This window comes from Bubalus bubalis, chromosome 5 (assembly GCF_019923935.1).
Source record: "Bubalus bubalis isolate 160015118507 breed Murrah chromosome 5, NDDB_SH_1, whole genome shotgun sequence".
In the NCBI taxonomy this organism is placed as follows: domain Eukaryota; kingdom Metazoa; phylum Chordata; class Mammalia; order Artiodactyla; family Bovidae; genus Bubalus; species Bubalus bubalis.
In genome coordinates, this window is record NC_059161.1 from 99,763,943 (window position 1) to 99,778,224 (window position 14,282).

The window sequence follows — 14,282 nt, forward strand, 5'->3', positions numbered from 1 at the left end:
CTTTTCCAGTGAGTCAGTTCTTTGCATCAGGTGGCCAAAGTATTGGAGTTTCAGCTTCAGCAACAGTCTTTCCAATGAATATTCAGGACTGATTTCCTTGAGAAAACAGTTTTAACTGTTGCTTCCTGACCTGCATACAGGTTTCTCAAGAGGCAGGTCTTGAGGTAGGTGGTCTGGTATTCCCATCTCTTTCAGAATTTTCCACAGTTTATTGTGTCCGCACAGTCAAAAGCTTTGGCATAGTCAATAAAGCAGAAATAGATGGAACTCTTTTGCTTTTTCGATGATCCAGCGGATGTTGGCAATTTGATCTCTGGTTCCTCTGCCTTTTCTAAAACTAGCTTGAACATCTGGAAGTTCACGGTTCACGTATTGCTTAAGCCTGGCTTGGAGAATTTTGAGCATTACTTTACTAGCGTGTGAGATGAGTGCAATTGTGCGGTAGTTTGAGCATTCTTTGGCATTGCTTTTCTTTGGGATTGGAATGAAAACTGACCTTTTCCAGTCCTGTGGCCACTGCTGAGTTTTCCCAGTTTGCTGGCATATTGAGTGCAGCACTTTCACAGCATCATCTTTCAGGATTTGAAATAGCTCAACTGGAATTCCATCACCTCCACTAGCTTTCTTCATAGTGATGCTTCCTAAGGCCCACTTGACATCACATTTCATGATGTCTGGCTCTAGGTGAGTGTGAGTGATCACACCATCATGATTATCTTGGTCGTGAAGATCTTTTTTGTACCGTTCTTCTGTATATTCTTGCCACTTCTTCTTAATATCTTCTGCTTCTCTTAGGTCCATATGATTTCTGTCCTTTATCGAGCCCATCTTTTCATGAAATGTTCCCTTGGTATCTCGAACTTTCTTGAAGAGATCTCTAGTCTTTCCCATTCTATTGTTTTCCCCTATTTCTTTTTGCATTGATGGCTGAGGAAGGCATTCTTATCTCTCCTTGCTATTCTTTGGAACTCTGCATTCAAATGGGTATATCTTTCCTTTTCTCCTTTGCTTCTCTTCTTTTCACAGCTATTTGTAAGGCTTCCTCAGACAGCCATTTTGCTTTTTAGCAAGTCTGGGTCAGTCTCTTTTGGGGTCACTATTCCTTTCTCCTGGGTCCTGGTGCACACAAAGTTTTGTTGGTACCCTCCAAGAGTCTGTTTCCCCAGTCCTGTGTAAGTTTTGTAATCAAATCCCACTGGCCTCCAAAGTCAAATTCTCTGGGGATTCTCAGTCTCTTTGCAAGATCCCCAGGTTTGGAAATCTGTTGTTGGTCCTAGAACTTTCTTAACAGTGCAAGAATTTATTTGGTGTAAATCATTATACAACAAAGCAAAGGTGACTGGAATCATTTTTTAGACCTATATTGGCTTCAGATATACAGAAGCCTTGTTAATTTTGCTTGTGACACTATGAGTCCATCTCTTAATTTTTTGCTCTTTTCTGTCTATACATGTTACATCAGTTGTTGAACTAAAAAGGTGAGATATCTAACAACCTGGTTATGCTGTATGGTATATATAAAGTATACACCAGAACATATGTACCGTTGCATATCTGTGTGTATGTGCTTTCACGCCTGACTTTTTGTGGCCCCATGGACTGTAGCCTACCAGGCTCCTCTGTCCATGGAATTCTCCAGGCAAGAACACTGGAGTTGGTTGCCATTTCCTCCTCCAGGGGATCTTATTGACCTGGGGATCAAATCTGAGTCTCCTGTGTCTCCTGTATTGGCAAATGTATTCTTTACCATTACACCACCTGGCAAGCCATATGTATGGTTAGAGGCTGGGAAATGATAGAATTTCTTAATTTGTATATTGGAAAAAAGATTTCCTTTTTTTGTAATTTTAATCTATCTAAAAGTAACTATACATGATATTTGAATTTTATATTGTGTTTTTCTTTGGAGATATTTTATTGCCAGAGAACTCAGAGGTAGCCATTTTTATTTCAATATAGAAAAAAAAAAAACAAACAACACAATGGATCCATGCACATTAGAACTATATAAATGTAATATTTGGAAATGGAGTTTAAATATCACTTTTTTTTTTTTTACTGAATTTTCAGCTCAATGCAGTGAAAAAGATAAATTAGAAAAAATAAGTTTATTCTATATAGCCTATCAGAGTAAGACATGGCAACCCACTTCAGTGTTCTTGCCTGGAAAATTCCACAGATAGAGGAGCCTGCAAGTCTATAGTTCATGGTGTGGCAACGAGTTGGACACAACTGAGCACAGCAGCAGCATATAGCCTATTATAGTTTAATTTTTGTGAATGATTATTTGGGTTAATATCATACAGCAGAATTTTAGGACCTTCTGACATTTAGATGTTCATTCCTTTTCTTTTTCTTTCAAATCAACTGCCAGAAATGAAGTCTCTCTAGAAAGATAATGTTTTAGCTGATACCCAAAGCAGTTAACCAACATTTTAGAAGAAAATATAACTTTTAATGTTTCAGACTATAAATTATCATATAATCCTTACAAATTATATAACATTTATAAATTAAAAAATTATAGTTTAATTAGAAGTGTGTTTGATATAGATTCTCCTTCCATTAAAGCTTTCAAATATTCAACATATAAAAAAATAGGATATTTAAAGAATTCAGTATATCATTTAGTTCAAGGTAGATATTTAAAATATTAGTATTCCTTTCTTTCTCCACCATGTAGCCCTAAAAAGTGTCAGTGTTTAGGCTTCAATATCTCTGTTTAGTTCCTGTCACCATGAAAATATTTGTATATGTGTGTTTTTTAATGATGATTGATGATTCACGATGTAATGTTATGTCTGAAACTACTTGGTTTCTGCAAGCAGCAGCCTGTCACCCAGCAAGGGTTTAATAAGTAACTCCTTGATTTTTAAATCATGACAGAATTTCAAAATGGTTTCTGCATTTAACTAATTGGACCATTACCATTTTGTATAAAATTAATTGCCATGTGATGGTTTTGTTCATTGGCTTCCTTCTGTGCTAAATTCCCAACCAAATGTTATTAGAGGCATATGATTTCTGATTTCTTCATTAAAGATTTTATTTTGTGATAATGTGGCTAAATTTGAAATGTGTGGTTTACTCCTCAACAATTATTTAATAATAATTCTTAAGTATTGTGGGGGGGGGGTTGAGGTTTTGCACTCTTTTTTTTTTTTTAAGAAAATTATATATAGATGTAGATTTTTTTTAATAAAATTTCCTGATACATAAAGTGTTGAAATGTGAATTAAAATTGTAAGGCCTTATTTAGCTGTCCAGATGTTTTCATTTAGATTGAAAATAGTTTGCTTCTGTTGAAGGCATTAATGAATTATGATGTAAAATTTATAACAGTTGCATTTTGCTTTCTCTGACTTAAGCATCTCATATAAAGAACTAGGGAATTTTAAGTGCTTTCAGTATTTCAAAGACATTTCCTTTGAGGGTTGGACAGATTTTAATGTGTTATTCTTGGTCAATGTTAGTTTTTTCCCTAACAAGCTCAAATTCAAAAGAGATTTCCTTTTGAAATACTGGCAAATTTGAAGGACTATGAAATAGATTTTCAAATGCAGTAAATTTACTTCAGTGATGCCTCTTGGAAGACAGCAATACTCTTCTCCCCTCCAAATTTAACCTTAACATTTAATCTATAAGGTTATTATTTTCTATATTTCTTTATATCCCCCTAACCCAGCAGGAGAGGGGGACACAGAGGACAAGATGGTTGGAGGGCATCACTGACTCAATGGACATGAGTTTGAGCAAGCTCTTGGAGTTGGTGATGGACAGGGAGGCCTGGTGTACTGCAGTCCATAGGGTTGCAAAGAGTTGGACATGACTGAGTGACTGAACTGAACCCAGGCTCTGAAACAAAGCTGTGCACTTAATAGGCTTACTTCTTTCTTAGTACTGGAATTGCCACTTGGAACAATTCTTGAGTGAAAATTTTCATCTCATCTTGAGACTATGTCTGCATATGAACTCAGTGCACAAGTCAAGGTCTTAGGGAGGAAGGCTGAGTGGGAAAGCCATTGGCTACTAAACTGAAAGACCTAGATATTAATCTTTGAGCTACCATGAACTTCTATTGGAGAAGGCAATGGCACCCCACTCCAGTACTCTTGCCTGGAAAATCCCATGGACGGAGGAGTCTGGTGGGCTGCAGTCTATGGGGTCGCAAAGAGTCGGACATGACTGAGTGACTTCACTTTTCACTTTCATGCATTGGAGAAGGAAATGGCAACCCACTCCAGTGTTCTTGCCTGGAGAATCCCAGGGACGGGGGAGCCTGGTGGGCCACCATCTATGGGGTCGCACAGAGTTGGACACGACTGAAGCGACTTAGCAGCAGGAGCAGCAGCAGCAGCACCAGCAGCAGCACCTCTATAAGATCAGCAAGTCAGCCCAGATTTCTTAAACTTCCTTTTCCTCATCTCAGATCAAGAGGATAACCCCAATGTTCTTCACAGCACTGTTTACAATAGCCAGGACATGGAAGCAACCTAGATGTCCATTGGCAGATGAATGGATAAGAAAGCTACACACAATGGAAATTACTCAGCTGTTAAAAAGAATGCATTTGAATCAGGTCTAATGAGGTGGATGAAACTGGAGCCTATTATACAGAGCGAAGTAAGTCAGAAAGAAAAACACCAATACAGTATATTAAGGCATATATATGGAATTTAGAAAGATGGTAACGATGACCCTATATGTGAGACAGCAAAAGAGACACAGATGTAAAGAACAGACTGTTAGACTCTGTGGGAGAAGGTGAGGGTGGGATGATTTGAGAGAATAGCATTGAAACATATATATTATCATATGTGAAACAGATCACCAGTCCTGGTTTGATGCATGAGGCAGGGTGCTCAGGGCTGGTGCCCTGGGATGACCCTGAGGGATGGGATGGAGAGGGAGGTGGGAGGGAAGGTTCAGGATGGGAAACACATGTGCACCCATGGCTGATTTATGTGAATGTATGACAAAAACCACCACAATATTGTAAAGTAATTAGCCTCCAATTAAAATTAAGTTAAATAAGCAGGGTGACAAAAAAAAAAAAGATGATAATACTTGCCTCATGGATTATAGTGAAAATTCAGTTCAGTTCAGTTGCTCAGTTGTGTCTGACTCTTTTCGACCCCATGAATCACAGCATGCCAGGCCTCCCTGTCCATCACCAGCTCCTGGAGTTTACCCAAACTCATGTCAATCGAGTCGATGATGCCATCCAACCATCTCATCCTCTGTCGTCCCCTTCTCCTCCTGCCCCCAATCCCTCCCAGCATCAGGGTCTTTTCCGATGAGTTAACTCTTTGCATGAGGTGGCCAAAGTGTTGGAGTTTCAGCTTCAGCATCAGTCCTTCCAATGAACACCCAGGACTGATCTCCTTCAGAATGGACTGGTTGGATCTCCTTGCAGTCCAAGGGACTCCCAAGAGTCTTCTCCAAAGCATATATATATACTGGTTAACACTTACGGAGTACTCACTGTGTAGCAGATATCATGTTAAACACAGTAGAACACCAAAATCCTGTGAGACAGGTACTGAAATCCAACATTTCAGGGAGAAAACTGAAGCCCAGAATGAAAGTAAATTGCTCACCATCACTCAGCTGGTAAATCAGGCTCCAGACCTGTGTCCTTAACTAGGCTTCAGTCCAATTTCTGTCCAAAGTATAAGATCAATAATCAGTAGCCTCTCTCATCTCTGTCTTCTCAACTCACAGGTCAGGATGCTTATGAATGGTAATCCACAGTCCAGTGAATGTTGAAGCATTCATTTCAGGCCGTGGTATAAATCGCTTTCCTTTAGTGTTTTCTGTCTGGCGATTTATTTTTTATCTCATCTTTGACATACTCTGCCTCCATCTGGTGTTACTCTTTTCCCGATAGGAGCTTTAGGTGTTTAATTAATAATTTGGTTCTTTATTTCATAATATTGCTATTTTTTTGGTTTCTATGGTGAAACTTTTTCAGTCTTCTCTCTGGCAATTTATTCTCAGCCATTGTTCTCTCCTCATCCTCTGCCAAACCCTCTAATTACTGAAATGCTCCTTCCTACTCTTATATACAGGCTTCCCTGGTGGCTCAGATGGTAAAGAATCTGCCTGCAGTGCAGGAGATCTGGGTTTGATCCCTGGGTCAGGAAGATCCCCTGGAGAAGGAAATGGTGACCCACTTCAGTATTCTTTCCTAGAGAATTGCATGAACAGAGGAACCTGGTGGGCTATAGTTCTTGGGGTGGCAAGAGTTGAACACGACTGAGTGACTAACTTACACACTCTTCTACACTCTGTCCTTCCTTTCAAATGTATTCGTTTTAAATCAGGAAAGCAAATATTTTTCTCATAAGGACCTACACTAATTAGAACTGGGAGACAGAGTTGAGCAGGACTCAGTGTAGCTCTAGAGACGTGCTGCTTATTCCCTTCCCTTCATTTATAACATGGCGTCCATTTCACGAGGTCTATAATTCTCACTTGTGTTCAGTCTATTTTCCTTACTCTGCTGATCATCTCTCTCAGCTTATTTGGAGTTTGCACATGGTTCATCATAAAAATGCATGATAGAGAGAGTTTTTAACCTTAAGTGCCACTGCCAACAGGTCCATTATTTTATTATTACATAGTTCACATTCCCAAGCAACAAACCTTTATAGTGATGTATTAGTATTTGACTTTTGCCTCTATCTCTGGCTGCACTTTGACCCTTCACTCCTGTGGTAACCATGTGCTGTCTCACTGGCTTTCTTTCTGTAACTGAAACGGGACTGGCTTATCTCCCCCTCAGGTTTTTTATACTTGCTATTTTCTTCCTGGAGACTGTTTCACATCTTTGCATGGCTGATGTCTGTGAAAAACTCTTTTTTCTAGATGTAACATTTAATCATCTTTCATTCATCAAGCTGTGATTGATTTTTGAAATCAAGATTTCAAAAAGGACACAAAAAAGATGCATACATTTTTATAATTATCATTGATCTATGATTTAAAATTTTCCATTTCTTTGTTAGATTGACTTTTTTGTCAACTGTGGTTAATTATTTGTAGCACAAGCAGAAATATTTAATTTTATCCAGTAGCTTTTCTATAGAAATTTTTCATCTCTGGGGTTGACTTTGTCAAGTCACTCCAAGACTCAATAACCTTTCAAGCAGTGTTTGGACCCTGAGATACAGTGGCTCATTTGTCATGGATGTCTGAGGCAGAATTTAGGCATATCATGGGGACTGATACTCAAAGTGAGTCTAGGTCAGTCAAAGAATGAGAATTGTAAGCTATTAATTATCTGAAATCTCGTTTTTCTCTCACAGTTTATTTTGAATTCATAGCTCTGGAGATCACTTCATCTTTTAAGCTCCTAGAGAGTGTTGAATTTATTTATATTAAGTTTCCTGCTCCTTGTATAATTATTGTCATTAGTTCACTGATTAATACTCATTCATTGCTTTTTGTGTTTACAAGACACTTACCTAAATTTTTAATGTTTACTTGCTTAAATATGACAGGTCTTTATGGAGGCAGTTGGGGTTTTTTCCCCTTATAAATTGTATTTGGCACTAAGGCAATGGCACCCCACTCTAGTACTCTTACCTGGAAATTCCCATGGATGCAGGAGCCTGGTGGGCTGCAGTCCATGGGGTGGCTAAGAGTTGGACACAACTGAGCGACTTCACTTTCACTTTTCACTTTTATGCATTGAAGAAAGAAATGGCAACCCACTCCAGTGTTCTTGCCTGGAGAATCCCAGGGACAGGGGAGCCTGATGGGCTGCCGTCTATGGGGTCGCACAGAGTCAGACACAACTGAAGTGACTTAGCAGCAGTAGCGGCAGCAGGGGCACAAAATTTGCAAAATGTCTCTTTAGCTTGTGGATCATTTCAAGTTTTAAACAATTAAGGTCCAAAAGACTCAGGAAGAAACTTTGACCTTCCCCCTATAACTGCCTGAAATTTGATAGAGGGCCTTTGCTGAGATAGAGCTGTCACCAGAAAGGTGGTATATGGTGGGGGAAACTCGGCAAGGCCAAGGAAGCAGAGTGCTCTCTGTTTCCCATTATTTCTGCTGGTCCCAGCGAGCATGTGTTTACCAAACATTTGCTTTTCCATCTCCATGTCAGTTGCCTCCCTCCCCTTTGAAGTCCCAAACCACTACTCTGAACATCCTCTGTAGTCTTAAGCTGACAGTGGTATTTAAGGTGAGAGTTTCAGCTTTTTGGTGAGTTACTTAGTTTTCCTGGATCTCCCCCATAGATACCTGTTATTAAGCTTTAGTCTGATTGTCTCCTGTCAGTTTAAATTTTAGACCAGCCAGAAAAGCCTAGAAGGATAGAGGAAAATTTCTTCTTCTTCAACACACTTTCCCCAAATTCCTTAAAGTTTGTGTGTGACAGTATTTAATTCAGGCTTACTCACTCACTGCATGGGCATGTTTGGAGACCTAGAAGATAGGAACCTTAAGAAGCAGGGGTTGTAACTGTGTACTGTTTACTTGCTATTAAGCAATAACTGAAATTGTATTAACTTCTCTATTTGACAAAAACTTACTGAACACCTATGTTCTGATTTCTTGGAATTATTTGGAACAGAGTTAGCAAAGATCCATGACCTCAAGAAACTTCTGCTATCTACCAAAAACAAAAAATAAAGAAGGCTGCAAATAAGGAGGAATTATTTGGTATCTTGGGAGTTACAATTCAAGAGACACAGATTTGAGTAATAACTTAAATGAGATAGGAGGGAAATAGAAAATGGTGAGGGTTTACAAAGATGACAAAAATAAAAATATTCAAGAGGAGTTACACAGGTTGTTTTACAGAACTATGATTGGTGCTGTCAGGCATTCAGCTTCTTGTCAGCAAGTGATAACTTGCCAAACTGCATTTTCCAAGGGGTAAAGAAAATGAGTTCCAGGTGGCCTGTGAATGGCCTGGTCCAGGGTTTATATTGCATCTAGGTGAGGATATGTTTGAGTGCTGCGTCCTCAGTGGCCTCCTGATTGCATTATAGGTCCCTTTGACATAAGTGACTCCATTTTGTGGTTCATAGTTAACACTATCCCAGTGACTTCTGTGGATTATAGAGGGGAAGAAATGTCAAAGTCACTTATACATTTCTTTTTTTTTTTTTTGAGAGAAATTGTGATCTAAGGGATTTTGCTATGTTTAGAAATATGGACAGAATTCTGTGGAAGGCTTTTAGGTTTTGCACATTTAGATTTCAAGTTTCTTGCATCTAATAATCAAGTATGGTCAAAGCCATGGTTTTTATATACACACACAGTGTGATACTCAAATAATGTACAACAAACTAACAGCATACAGTGGGCTCTGCTCTGTCTCCAGCATGTCTTAATTGTTATAAAGACCATCTTTGAGTGAAAGTCACTCAGTTGTGTCCAACTCTTTGCAACCCCATGGACTATAGCCTGTCAGGCTTCTCTGTCCATGGAATTCTCCAGGCCATAACACTGGAGTGGGTAGCCGTTTCCTTCTCCTGGGGATCTTCCCAATCCAGGGATCAAACACTGGTCTCCTGCATTGCAGGCAGATTCTTTACTGTCTGAGCCACCAGGAAAGCCCAAGGCCAATTTTGAAGTCCTATATTTGAAATCATGCTCCTCATTTTAGGCCTGTTACTGCTGACAGTTCTCACTATTATCCCTGGTAATAACATCATGTGGCTGCAATCTCTGCCCTCTACCAGAAAAGTAACCTCTCTAAACTCCAGAAACTGCATTTCTCTCTAAAGGACCAGGTGTTTCTGTCCTGGTGCTAGTTGATTTTGTTGGTCCACACAATGGGATTAAATGTCCCTTTTTGTCTAGAAGTATCCTTATTTTTTTCTTGGCTTAGAGCTATAATTTACTGTGCCCCTTTTAGCTCAGTGAGGTGAACAGTCTTCCAGGGAGTATTCTATAAAGAGTTGTTGTTCTTGTTGTTCATTTGCTCCGTCATGTCTGACTCATGGTGACCCCATGGACTGAAACACTCCAGGCTTCTCTGTCCTTCAACATCTCCCGGAACTTGCTCAGACTCATGTCCATTGATTCGGTGATGCCATCCACCATCGAGTTGATGATGCCATCCACCATCGAGTTGATGATGCCATCCAACCATCTCATCCTATGTTGTCCCCTTTTCCTCCTGCCTTCAATCTTCCCCAGCATCAGGGTCTTTTCCAGTGTGTCAGTTCTTCGCATTATGGCCAAAATATTGGAGCTTCAACTTTAGCATCAGTCCTTCCAATGAATATTCAGGGTTGATTTCATTTAGGATGGACTGGCTGTATCTCCCTGCAGTCCAAGGAACTCTGAAGAGTCTTCTCTAACACCATAGTTCAAAAACATCAGTTCTTCACTGCTTAGCTTTCTTTATGGTCGAACTCACATCCATATATGGCTACTGGAGAAGAAATAGCTTTGACTATATGAATGCTTATCAGCAAAGTAATGTCTCTGCTTTTTAATATGATGTCTAGGTTTGTCATAGTTTTTCTTCCAAAGAGCATCTTAATTTCATGGCTGCAGTCACCATCTGCAGTGATTTTGGAGCTGCATATCTGAGGTTATTGATATTTCTCCCGGCAATCTTAATTCCAGCCGTGCTTCATTCACATTTCACATGATGTACTCTGTATATAAGTTAAATTTGCAGGGTGACATGTCCACTTCTAACTGTTGCTTTTTGACCTGCATACAGATTTCTCAGGAGGCAGGTCAGGTGGTCTGGTATTCCCATCTACTTAAGGATATTCCATAATTTGTTGTGATCCACACAGTCAGAGTCTTTAGCGCAATCAATGAAGCAGAAGTAGAATTTTTATGGAATTCTCTTGCTTTTTCTATAATCCAATCAGTTCAGTTCAGTTCAGTCGCTCAGTCATGTCTGACTCTTTGCCACCCCATGAATTGCAGCACGCCAGGCCTCCCTGTCCATCACCAACTCCCGGAGTCCACCCAAACTCATGTCCATTGAGTCAGTGATGCCATCCATCCAGCCATATCATCCTCTGTCATCTCCTTCTCCTCCTGCCCCCAATCCCTCCCAGCATCAGGGTCTTTTCCAATGAGTCATGTGTTGGCAATTTGATCTCTGGTTCTTCTGCCTTTTCTAAATCCAGCTTTAACATCTGGGAGTTCTCGGGTCATGTTCTGTTGAAGCCTCACTTGGAGAATTTTGAGCATTACATGTAAGATGAAAGCAATTGTGTGGTAGTTTGAACAGTGTTTATCATTGTCCTTCTTTGGTGTTGGAATGAAAACTGCCCTTTTCCAGTCCTGTGGCCACTGCTGAGTTTTCCAAATTTGCTGGCATATTGAGTGTAGAGCTTTAACAGTATCATGTTTTAGGATTTGAAGTAGCTCATCTGGAATTCCATCACCTCTACTAGCTTGGTTCATAGTGATACTTCCTAATTCAGTTCAGTTCAGTCACTCAGTCATGTCTGACTCTTTTCGGCCTCATGGTCTACAGCACACCAGGCCTCCCTGTCCATCACCAACTCCTGGAGTTTACCCAAACTCATGTCCATTGAGTCGGTGATACCATCCAACCATCTCATCCCCTGTCATCCCCTTCTCCTCCTGCCTTCAATCTTTCCCAGCATCAGAGTCTTTTCAAATGAGTCAGCTCTTTGCTTCAGGTGTCCAAAGTATTGGAGTTTGAGCTTCAGCATCAGTCCTTCCAATGAATATTCAGGACTGATTTCCTTTAGGATGGACTGGTTGGATCTCCTTGCAGTCCAAGGGACTCTCAAGAGTCTTCTCCAACACCACGGTTCAAAAGCCTCAATTCTTCGGCACTCAGCTTTCTTAGTAGTCCAACTCTCACATCCATACACGACTACTGGAAAAATCATAGCTTTAACTTAGAGGGATCTTTGTTGGGAAAGTAATGTCTCTGCTTTATAATATGTTGTCTAGTTTGGTCATAACTTTTCTTCCAAGGAGCAAGCGTCTTTGAATTTCATGGCTGCAATCACTATCTGCAGTGATTTTGGAGCCCAGAAAAATAAAGTTTGTCACTGTGTTTCCCCATCTATTTCCCATGAAGTGATAGGAGCAGATGTCATGATCTTTGTTTTTTGAATGTTGAATTTTAAGCCAGCTTTTTCACTCTCCTCTTTCACTTTTTTCAAAAAGCTCTTTAGTTCTTCTTTGCTTTCTGCCGTAAGGGTGGTGTCATCTGCATATCTGAGGTTATTGATATTTCTCTGGGCAATCTTGATCCAGATTGTGCTTCAGTCAGCCCAGTGTTTCTCATGATGTACTCTGCATATAAGTTAAATAAGCAAGGTGATGAAATATAGCCTAGACGTACTCCTTTTCCTACTTGGAGCCAGTCTGTTGTTCCATGTCCAGTTCTAAATGTTGCTTCTTGACCTGCATACAGATTTCTCAAGAGGCAGGTCAGGTGGTCTGGTTTTGAGTGTCTCCTATGGAGGTACGGGTCACCAGTGGACTGCCACAGGGGCAGGGGATCTGGGTACAGCAGACCTGGGTGTGGCATAAGCCCTCTTGGAGGAGGTCGCCATTAACCCTACCATAGAGCTGCCAGAAGTTACACAGGACTGGTAAATAGACTCTTGGAGGGCACAAACAGAAACTTGTGTGCACCAGGACACAGGAGAAAGGAGCACTGACCCCACAAGACACTGCCCCAGACTTGCTCATGAGTGCCCAGGAGTCTCTGGTGGAGGCTTGGGTTGGCTGTGGCCTGCTGCAGGGTTGGGGGCACTGAGTGTAGCAGTGTTTGCATGGGATCTTTTGAAGGAGGTCTCTGCTTTTGAATATGCTATCTAGGTAGAGACATTACTTTGCCAACAAAGGTCCATCTAGTCAAGGCTATGGTTTTTCCAGTAGTCATGTATGGATGTGAGAATTGGACTGTGAAGAAAGCTGAGCGCTGAAGAATTGATGTTTTTGAACTGTGGTGTTGGAGAAGACTCTTGAGAGTCCCTTGGACTGCAAGGAGATCCAGCCAGTCCATTCTGAAGGAGATGAGCCCTGGGATTTCTTTGGAAGGAATGATGCGAAAGCTGAAACTCCAGTACTTTGGCCACCTCATGCGAAGAGTTGACTCATTGGAAAAGACTCTGATGCTGGGAGGGATTGGGGACAAGAGGAGAAAGGGACGACAGAGGATGAGATGGCTGGATGGCATCACTGACTCGATGGACGTGAGTCTCAGTGAATTCCGGGAGTTGGTGATGGACAGGGAGGCCTGGCGTGCTGCGATTCATGGGGTTGCAAAGAGTCGGATACGACTGAGCCACTGATGTGATCTGATCTGATATGTATATATTCTTAATATAAAATGTAGTAAAACACAAACAAACCTTTTGGCCAACCCAGTAACAGCCACAGAAGTTAAAGGCTTAATTGTAAATGTACCAATTCCCAAGCTATTGCTCCCAGATTTACTATTTTTGGTAGTGCGTGGTGTCTGTGGATGAATTAAATATGATGTCTGGCCTTGGAGAGCAATTAATACCCTAAGATACCATAGGGCAAGGCAGGTACACAACTATAAGCAATACTGTCAGACTAACATTTACTTAGTGTTTACTCTGGATTGGCATTTGCATACACTTGCATTTAATCATCACAACAAATCATCAAAGTCAGTGGGTGGCATGTGTTGGTACTAACCCGAACATAAGTTCCTTCTAATATATCCTGTCTTACGATGCATTGTGATTGGTCATAATCAGTTAAGACAGATAATCTGCGATTTCTGAGTCTTTCTTGAAGCCAATGTCTGGCCACATTTTTCACTTCTGGACAGTGATAAATAAGGGAAAAACTTCTGGGTAGTAGGGACAACTTTATAGAATGTCTGCTTTCCTAGTGAAGGGAAGCCCAAATAAACAAACCATGGCACTGTCTGTTGAATCAACAACTGTAATGCCTTACATCTGAATTTTATTGTGTGTGAGAAAAATGCACCTCTGCTTAAATCAGTGATAGCTTCCTGTTATATGTAGCTAAACATATTTCTAATTAATGTTACTTTATATTTTTGTAGGAGGATAAAGGGAGAGCTAAGGTCTAAAGACACTAAATGACTCAAGGTGACAACAAAATAAGTGAGGGGGGCTAAGATCTGAGCTGACTCTAAAAGCCATGCTTATCCCATCACATATACCATACTTTAAGAGGATATAACAACTCATCCAGGACATCAAGGAGGATTTTACAGAAATAGAACAGCAAGATCTTCCCAATGGGCATGGGAAAATTCCACTGCTAATACTGAGAAAGTTATTGTCATTAGAAGACATCTG

The 14,282-nt window shown here is 40.5% G+C and overlaps 1 long non-coding RNA gene across 1 annotated transcript in view; it reads left to right on the forward strand.

Annotated features, from left to right (window-relative positions):
- The window catches only part of LOC123333772, a 104,407-nt gene that overhangs the window by 37,214 nt on the left and 52,911 nt on the right, over positions 1 to 14,282 (forward strand). The gene's annotated exons all lie outside the window — the stretch shown is intronic.